Below are 10,439 nucleotides of genomic sequence, written 5' to 3' on the forward strand. Positions count from 1 at the left end.
TAATAGAACTGACATGTGATTACATTTTCACGCAGTTTGGGTGCACAGATCCTGAGAAATCTGTATCCAGAACAACCACCTCTGGCCGTAATAACGGCCTTGATACACCTGGGAATTGAGTGAAACAGAGCTTAGATACCATCTACAGGTACAGCTGCCCATGCAACTTCAACACGATACCACAGTGCATCAAGAGTAGTGACTGGCTTATTGTGACGAGCCAGTTGATCGGCCACCATTGACCAGACGTTTTCAATTGATGAGAGATCTGGAGAATGTGCTCGCCAGGGCAACAGTCGAACATTTTTTGTATCCAGATAGGGCCGTACAGGACCTGCAACATGCGGTCGTGCATCATCCTGCTGAAATGTGGGGTTTCGCAGCGATCGAATGAAGGGTAGAGTCACGGGTCGTAGCACATCTTAAATGTAACGTCCACTGTTCAAAGTGCCATCAATGCGAACAAGAGGTGACCGAGATGTGTAAACAATGGCAACCCATACCATCATGCCAGGTAATACGCCAGTATGGCGATGACGAATACACGCTTCCAATGTGCGTTCACCGCGATGTCGCCAAACACGGATGTGACCATCATGATGCTGTAAACAGAAACTGGATACACCCGAAAAAATTACATTTTGCCATTCGTGCACCCGGGTTCCTCGTTGAGTACACCATCGCAGGTGCTGCTGTCTGTGATGCAGCGTCAAGGGTAACCGGAGCCATGGTCTCCGAGCTGATAGTCCATGCTGCTGCAAACGTCGTCGAATTGTTCTTGCAGATGGTTGTTGTGTTGCAAACGTCCCCATCTGTTGACTCAGGGATCGATACGTGGCTGCACAATCCGTTACAGCCATGCGGATGATGCCTGTCATCTCGACTGCTAGTGATACGAAGCCGTTGGGATCCAGCACGACGTTCCGTATTACGCTCCTGAACCCACCGATTCCATGTTTTGCTAACAGTCATTGGATCTCGACCAACCTGAGCAGCAATGTCGCGATACGATAAACCGCAATCGCGATAGGGTACAATCCGTCCTTTATTAAAGTCGGAAATGTGATGGTACGCTTTTCTCCTCCTTACACGAGGCATCACAAGAACGTTTCACCAGGCAACGCCGGTCGACTGCTGTTTGTGCATGAGAAATCGGTTGGAAACTTTCATCATGTCAGCACGTTGTAGGCGTCGCCACAGGGGCCAACCTTTTCTGAGTTCTCTGAAAAGCTAATCATTTGCGTATCACAGCATCGTCTTCCTGTCGGGTAAATTTCGCGTCTGTAGCACGTCATCCTCGTGATGTAGCAATTTTAATGGCCAGTAGTGTATTATGCGCGTTGGTAGCTATTTTACTTCTTATCAGTTGTTGGACTCAATTGTTGGAATTCATGTTTACATGTTCTCGGAGTCGCAGTCGAGTTTTAATTTGCAGCCATGGCAGCAGTGAGCGGTCATAGATACACTACTGAGGGGCGCTTAGTGACAAGTATGTTGGTGCACGAACGACAACACACAGGACAGACAATGAAATTCATTATGGGAGCATTACAGAAAAGACTTAATGAGGCTCAGTTGCTTTTGGAAGTGTTAAAGACAGACCGTGGTATGGAAGGAAGAAGACACAAGAAGAAACATGTGCTGGAGTCTCTGCTTCGATTGAAAATCTGCTATGAAGTCGACACGTAAACGTGTTTGGGAACTCGGTACGCCGAGAACAACAACGCGAGATCACATGAAAGAAGACCTTAAGGTCAGACCTTTTCGACCGATATTTTTAACCGAGTTATCGGACAGAGACCGAAATTAGCGCGTTTTAGCATGCCGTGCTTTTGTTAACTCGGTTTGCAAATGCAGTGAACAGTGCCAAGGTTATGCTTTCAGATGAATGTGGACTCTATCGCAGCGTGTGCTAGAAATAATGTCGTTTGGGGCAAAGAGAATCGTCATTACATAGTCAAGTTAGAAAGGAACCCGTCTCACGTAATGTAACGGGCAGCGGCGACATCACATTTGCTTGGACTGCATTTTCTTGAAGGGACTGTAAATGGCGCGAGTTATATAAACATGCTGAAAACATGGTTATTATCTGAGTTTGAGGAAAGGGGCCTCATAGAACGTATATGGCTGCGGCGCCTCCCCACTACGCTCTTGCAGGGTGCGAGTTGCTAGATGAACACATTCCATGACGGTGGGTAGGTCGTGGTTCATCAGCAAAATCAGCTGCCTTGAAACGTTACGGGGAGTCACTATGACGCAAGTTTCTGCACGTCATTATGCTACAAATGAAGAACTGCGCAATGCTGATGAGAATGTTCCACTAACCTGTACGTTCTTCTGATTATGATTTTTCGTAAATCAGTTTCCTTTTGCTATTCTTTTTTGAATCTCTTCATTTCATATTTTAAATATCTGCTTAATGCTTAATATTCTTCTATAACATTTCATTCCTCATGCTACTGATTTCTTCTTCAATGGTTTTCGCTCGTTGCATGTTTCACTTCCACACAATAATGTGTCCCAAACTTATAATTTCAGAAACTTCTTCCCAATATTAATTGCAAGTTTGTTACAGTAGTGGTTATCTCTCTCTAGATCTCACGTCGTTCTTGACTCACTCTGAGGAAAATTAATGTTGCTTCCTAATAAATTTTTTTCCTCCACACTTTTTTTTGTTTTAATTTCTGCCAATTATGTATTCTTGGTGCTACAGTTTCTTCCTTTTTGTTTACCCTTGTTTCAAATTATCTGCCAAAAAACAAACAGTTGTACTCAACATTCTATGCATTCCTTCGTTTCTTCCCGACAGGTAACGTCACCTGCAAATTTTAGCTTAGTTGGTATCTGTTCCCTTTGCAATTTTATTTCCATTTTGAAACATTCTTTCCCCACCTTTGCTGCTCCATGCTGGCTTACTTACTCTTACTCCTAGCCTGTCCATCCCCGGTAGCTGAGTGCTCAGCGGGACAAAATATCAATCCCAAGGGCCCGGCTTCGATTCCTGGCTAGGTCGGAGATATTCTGCGCTCAGGGACTGGGTGTTAGTGTTGTCCTAACCATCATCATTTCATCCCCATCGACGCGCAAGTCGCCGAAGTGGCGTCAAATCGAAAAACTTGCACCCGGCGAATGGTCTATGCGACGGGAGGACCTAGTCACACGATATCTAGATTTATTTTAGTTTTGGCCTTACAAACTGCACTCTGTTTTTGGCCCCGTCGAGTTGCCTTCTCCTCAGCTTTCGGTCCTTGACATCTTCTTCCCTTGCTCCAAGGATCTGAAGGTCTTTGACCACCTGGAGTCTCCATTTTATTTCCGGACCGCCTAAATATGTTTCTCTGACACTTCTTTTAGTCTTGAGCTTCACTCTCAACTATGGATGTGGCGTATTCCTGTCTCCTCGTCTTAGATTCCAAAACAGCACCTCGTTCACTATGTCTCCCTTAGTTCCCTGTTCTTTCATTTTCATCAATCTCTTTCCTCATAAATTCGTCCAAATATCTTCCGCAGGATTTTATTTTCAAAAATCTTAATCTTTTGCTCTCTATACTTATATGTTTTCCATATTTATGTCCCAGAGAAGCACTAGTCTGATCAGAGATTTGTTTCTCCTTGTTTTATTTCCTCTTGCAAAATCATTGGATGACGACAATTTGTTAAGTGAGCATGGCGCTCTGTATGTCGTTTTGATCTTCGCTTCCATTTCTTGTTTCTAAACACAACCTGCATGGTTTTCCGCCATTTTGTCTTGTAGTTTCTTTCTCTCCTTATTAATTTTGTTTCCCCGTCATTTACCTCTTATGTAACTTCCTATGCTTGCCAATATTTTCAGGTCACCTAAATTTTCAGTGATTAATGCTACATCGTCTGAAAGGGCCAATGCGTTCATTTTTATTCCTATGCTAACTCCTTCTTCTGCTTCGCTTGATGCAACCAGTGGTTCTTCCATTATTATGTTGAAGTAGACCGGTCATATTCCATCCCCTTTGCGTGACTCCTGTTTTTATGCCAAAAGCCCTGAAATATTCGCCATCCGTTTTCACTACTCGTTGCTTCCTATTCATACAAAAGAAGGAGTACTTTTGTGGAGAAACGAGACCGGACTGTTGTCCTGTAATTTTCTGTGCCTACTCTCTTTCGAGAACTCTCTACGTGTCGCTCCGCACTAGACTCGTACTGTGGACGATTGGAGCGCAAATACCCGCTGGCCGCCCTGCCTCACATCAAGCTTATGACGAGTTGCTTGTCACGACAAATATCCCTCTCCAGTCGAGTGTGTGCTCCGACTCTGATGACGTGTAGTCGATATATCAATGCAGTTTTCCATCCATCCGGAATTTCTTCAGTTCACCAAAGGCTTTACGTGATTGGTGTAACTTGTTTTAAGATTTTTGGGCCGGGTGACTTCAAGGGTTCTGCAACAATTATGTATTTGCCTGTTTCTTTTAATGTGCCTAGCATTTTCCTCTTCATTAGGTGGTTGTGCATATGGATTGGCTCTTAGACGAATTTCTTGCAGAAATATCTCTATGGGCTCAGGCAATTTAGAAGTTTTTTGAAATAGCGGCAAAGATCTCTGCATTCTTTTTTTCCTTGTTGAAGTACAGAATTTATGTGGTGGTTTCGTTTTAATTTTTTAAATAAAAGTTCCAGTGCTTTTTGGAAGTCTTCAGTTTTTCGGCTGGCCGTTGTAGCCGAGCGGTTCTAGGCGCTTAAGACTGGAACCGCGCTGATGCTACGGTCGTAGGTTCGAATCCTGCCTCGGGCATGGATGTTTGTGATGTCCTTAGGTTAGTTAGGTTTACGTAGTTCTAAGTTCTAGGGGACTGATGACCTCAGATGTTAAGTGCCATAGTGCGCAGAGCCAGTTGAACCATTTTTTTTTTCAGTTGCACGGAGTTGACTGTTCTAATATTGTCTTTCTGTTTGTCTAACTGGTTCAAATGGTTCAAATGGCTTTAAGCACTATGGGACTTAACCTCTGAGGTCATCAGTCCCCTAGACTTAGAACTACGTAAACCTAACTAACCTAAGGACATCACAAACATCCATGCCCGAGGCAGGATTCGAACCTGCAACCATAGCAGCAGCGTGGTTCTGGACTCATTGTCTCATTGTTTTCAAAACTTCTTTTCTATTTGCCAGGAACATAATATACGTATTTTTTTATGTGTGATTATTCTATGTTTCTAAAGCTTTATGTTGGGATTTTTCTGCCTCTTCTCGATCTTCATTGGACCAAGGCGGTGTTTTCATTTTTTCTAATGGAATTTGGTTTTGAGTAGTTTTCATGAACATGTGTCTGATTTGTTTCCAATTCTGTGCTTGCAGTTTGTCGACTTAGTTTCCTAACAGGAATCGTTGGATTTTACTAGTACGAAATTTAATATTTAGTGACATCCTTTGACTGGTTTTAAAATTAGTTACTCTCGGGTTACATGGTGGTCTGTGACTGTTTACTCGACTGTATAATTGAGCGTTTAAATTTTCATTACAATTAAATATGAGATTGCGATGTCATCAATTTGCAATTCACTTATGTTTTTGTTGTCCGCCATGCTTTTTCTTAAAATCGATTGACATAATTTTGGGTCGAAATTTATACGCAATTCCGCCAGTATATTTCCACTGCGACTAATTTATTTGTGCGCACGGAATTATATAATCGTTTTCAAGAATCTTATCTCTTTCCCTAACTTGGCATAAAAACGCCCATTAGAATTCGGGCGCTAATGACTACACTGTTGAGCGCCCATAACACCATATCCATCCACATCCATCCATCCCATTAGAATTTTCGCACGATTTTGTTTTACTTTTATTTATTTTGTTTTTGAATGCTTCAGTCAAGAAGATTATCCTGGTAAACAGATGGCCTTTTTCTGTTATCTCTCTAGATAGAGAAATTTGGTTTGCAGTCAGTAATTTTTTATCATTTTATTTAAGTAACTATTAAGTTCTACTGACCTCTTCTTTTCAAAATGTTTCAGCTTCATTCTTCCCCGGGAGTAATACAAGGACAAAACTTCGGCATCTCGTAGCCTCCGTACCTACGAGACGTTAGCTACAAGGGGGAAAAAATGTGAAGAGGACTTTGAACCGACCCAGCGTGTGAGACCACTTGTCACAACCGTTTTAACGGCCATTGTGTGAAGAATGTATTGTGTTCACAGCTTGGCGTTCAAGGGTGGGAATCTGCAGTGCTATGTTATGCAAGGCGGTAAGGAGGAGATCACTGCACGGCTTCCCCGCTGCCGTTCTGCTGAGCAGGTTCTGGAACCGGCAGTGCTCGGGCGGGCAGGCGGAGGGCGCGAGCCGGACACACTACGTGCAACAGGCCGAATCCACGGTGGGCGCGATCTCAACGTTGACGAAACCAAACTCGCACTTTTCTCACGTGATATCCTGGAAGGCTCTGATCAAAGCAGTGAGGTAGATGCAGATTTTCTTGACTTCGGAAAAGCTTTTGAATCAGTACCATACCAACGCTTACTACCGAAAGTATGTTCAGCGGAGTGTCGAAATTTGTGGTTCGATTGACGATTTTTTGGTATCAAGTACGCAGAATGTTAATCGCGAAGGAGAGTCATTGACAGATATAGACCAACTTCAGGAGTGCCGCAGTGAAGGGTGTTGGGATCCATGACGTTTATGTAGTTCTATAATGACCTGGCAGAAAGATTTCTTGTACATGATGCAGTTACCTACAGGATGACCCCGTGATGATGTTTCAAACTTTCGGGGATGACGGAGAAGGGTAAATGTATCAATTTTGGGTAAGAGACCCTGGTACGAAAACAACCGAGACGAAGGTTATTAGCGAACATGGTTCTGATACCCCTGACGGTGTAATATAAGTACCGATTCTGTTGTTGTTTCGTCCAAAGCTTCGTTCGACATCTTCGGAGGTACTCCTGGTTGTGCAGTGTCTTGCCGACAGATGTGTGGGACGTCGAAAATCGGCCTAAATACCGTGGAAAATGGGCGTGGTCTGGATTTCACCTGATAGCAAAGACAAACCTTGCCAAGGATAAAATGTAACTATCGATCATAGTACGTCAAAGATAAAAACTTCTCATCGATTCTGTAGCGCCACTATCCATATATCACTGAGTTTCATAGCTCCTTCTTTTCCGTTAAAATTATCCCTATGTTTATATATTTCGATGGCTTCTGTATGTAGCAGTGGATAATAGTTCGTCTTAATACATAAAACTTCAGTTTTCAAAATTTCACTACGTGATCACCCGACTGAGGAGCTGACTTGTCAGTTTTCCCTTGTCGGCAAAGATTTTTTTATGTTCCTTCAACCGTGTATTCACACTTCTCTTTGTAGTTCCAATGTAGACCGTACCACGCGTACACGGAATCTAGTATACACCACTTCTAGACACAGCGGGACGTTTATCCGTATCGGAACGAAGTGCTTAGTCTATTTTCTTAGTTGGTATGAAAATCGGTCGAACGTTATGTTTCCTTAAAATCTTGCCGATTTGAACCGTTACTTTTTTGATGAAGGGTAGAGAAACCGTGTGCTTCCATCGCTGTGTCCTACCGTTGTCCTTAGGCCTCCTGTTATTCAGTCGCAAAACTCTATTTATTTCCTTACTAGAGTACCCATTCTTCTCAAAAGCCTGCTTTAGATGTTTTAACTCGGCGTCCAGGTATTCCGGCGCACGAATCTTTTTAGCTCTGCCCACTAGACTTTTAATTAAACCTCTTTTCTGAAATAGAGTGATCACAAAGGTTCGATTTTAGTTAAGGCAGGTTGTACATTGACTTTTATTTGCAGAAGACAGCTGAGATCCAGTCAGTTTGTCGAGGAGGCGCTGGATGATCTAAAGAGACAGCCGCTTGAAGAGAGATTCCAACTCCCCAGCTTTATTACAAATTTTTAAGGAGACAGAGATGCCGCGAACTTTTGTGAAACAGCGTCACCAGCGCTTGACAGAATTTGAGAGGGACCTCACTGAGAGTCTCTTTTTGGCCCGCTGAACGAATCGTGTAGCAACCACCTTTGTGTGACATACGCTTAATGACAGACGTCCTTTGGTGGACCGCTGGGAACTCGAAAGCAGGCATATTTGACATCAGCGCTCCCGTTGACAATTCCTGACGACGAAAAGGAAAGATCGTCATATTGTACAATAGGCACAACATAAACACTCTAGCACCTGACACGAGAAGGAATAATGGATTCCCTGCAATATTCTGTACCATTCTACATCATTGATTGGAGACTAACAGCAACCGTACTAGGGGAATTAATGTTAACACGACAACAGAAATGGATGCGTTTGGAGTGGTGCCATGATTGGGAAGCATAGGCTCCAGATCAACGGTGTCGCATTGTCTTAGGCGATGAACCGTGGCCCGTGGCTCTGCACTACCCCAGGTGACCGTCATCGGCGAGCATGACGGCGACCCCAAGAGAAACCTTTTCTTCCAATGTTTTGGAGAGGCACAGCAGTTTTACTCATGGAATTATGGCGTCGGTATCCATTGGTTCTGGCTTCAGACTGAAAGAGCTCTGACGACGCAGTGATACGCCACGCACATCCTGCGTCCTCATATACGGACGGAGAAAAAAATCGCAACACCAAGAGGGAGCTGTGCGACATAAACGAAAGTCGGTGGGCGTGTTTCCGCATTCTGAATGATAATATCTGTTCAGATTGGTACGTGGGTCCCTTTTCGTACCATACTTACACATCAGATCTTAAATACCATAAAAGAGGAAGCGGGATAGAATCATGGTTAGTAGTCACAATTTATAATTAAGACAATTTATTGGCATTACGCTTTTTAAGGAATTTGACAATTAGAAATTGTGGATAAGCCACTAGATAAAGCTTTGCAAATACAGTTAGAAACCTAACATACTCAGTACGCAAATAAACAGTCCCTTAAGAGACAGTTATAAAAACTTAACTTGCGAGGGTGACTTAATGACACTCGAACACCAGTGCCAAGCTAACATCCTATTACATAACATGACAGAACCATTTAAATAAAAAACTACAGCGGAAGCACTGATCTTTAATAATAAATGTTCACGTACTCAGACGTGTTAATAAAAAGTTACTAGAAAGAGCTGCACAAGGAACTCAGCAGATGTTATGTAGCTTAAGGTTTAGCCAGTTACCACTCCCTAATATTTAAGGAAACAGGTTCATATACGAACAGCTTACATACAATATATACTTATATATCTACCAGCTTATCCCGCCTTGGCGGAAGCAAGATGAATAGTAAACTTTGGAAGGCGGTATGTGAACAACTCTCGGTAGTGGCCAGATTCTTAAACACTGCCAGGCCTAGACCTGGGGTGACGTTTCGCACCTCGCCAAGGCGCTGGCACAATCAAAAGTTTCTGCCCGAATCACTAAGACATTTCAGTAACTCTGAAACAGAAACACACTCGGCAGAAGCTTTGACTCGATATATGGGTAAGCGTGTAAAGGAACACGTTACACTAATAACAAATCGCAACTTTGACATTAAGCATTTTACACATGGGTAACTGTATTAATAGAGTGCAGGCTTTGAAAACGCCAACATAAAATCATTTGATTACAAGGTGTAGTGTTATGTGTCCCTCATTGCTTTTTTTTCTTTAACTAATTAGTGCCTGATTTTATTCTGAGAAGCTCAGTAATGTATGTAAATACCGAAAATGTAAATGTGATTCGAAAAGTACTTGAAGTGAAGTGAAGCGCAGCTGGACAGCAAGAAACTCTTTAGCGCGCAATCCCCGTAACGACAATATTAGAGAATCTTTGAGTATGGACTCTAAAAAAGAAAGACAATTGATTTTATTTAAAAAAAAAAAGGGGACTGTTAATCTGTATCTTGTGGCAAGAGGACGCATTGCTGGGCCGTCGCTCAGAACGTATTGTTATATTTAATGAAAACTGATATTCTAGTGATAAAACCGAGTGAAGTATGTGTAAGAGTTGCTAAACATTTATTTGTACAAATTTTTTGGAAGTGAAGACTAGAAATATATTGTTTTTTGAAAAGCAGCGGAACTTCATTGTCGTTGCCGTCTATCAATCGACAGAATTGTAAGTGTACAAAGCGCACTAAAATACGGGAAAAGAAATGCATTTTCTATAGTTTTCGTTCAATAAGTAACGACCTCTCGTAATTTATTAATTACAGTAACTGGATTATGTTCTTGTACAGTAGTATTGTGCTGAGCTCCACTGACCAATTTTGATGTAGCAGGACGTGTAGTTTGAAGGAAGTTTGTGTGTCAAGCAATCTCCTTTTCTCACGAAAAGCAGATTGCTGTTTGATCTTACTTACCTACAACAGTTGTCCCTTAGGTATGAAAAACTACGAAAACCTTAAACAACAATAACTTCCTCCAAATTGCAATACGTCAACAACTGGTGCAGAAGCTGATCATTCAAGGATGCAGCAACCAAAAAATT

This window comes from Schistocerca gregaria, chromosome 4 (genome assembly GCF_023897955.1).
Source record: "Schistocerca gregaria isolate iqSchGreg1 chromosome 4, iqSchGreg1.2, whole genome shotgun sequence".
Classification (NCBI taxonomy): Eukaryota; Metazoa; Arthropoda; class Insecta; order Orthoptera; family Acrididae; genus Schistocerca; species Schistocerca gregaria.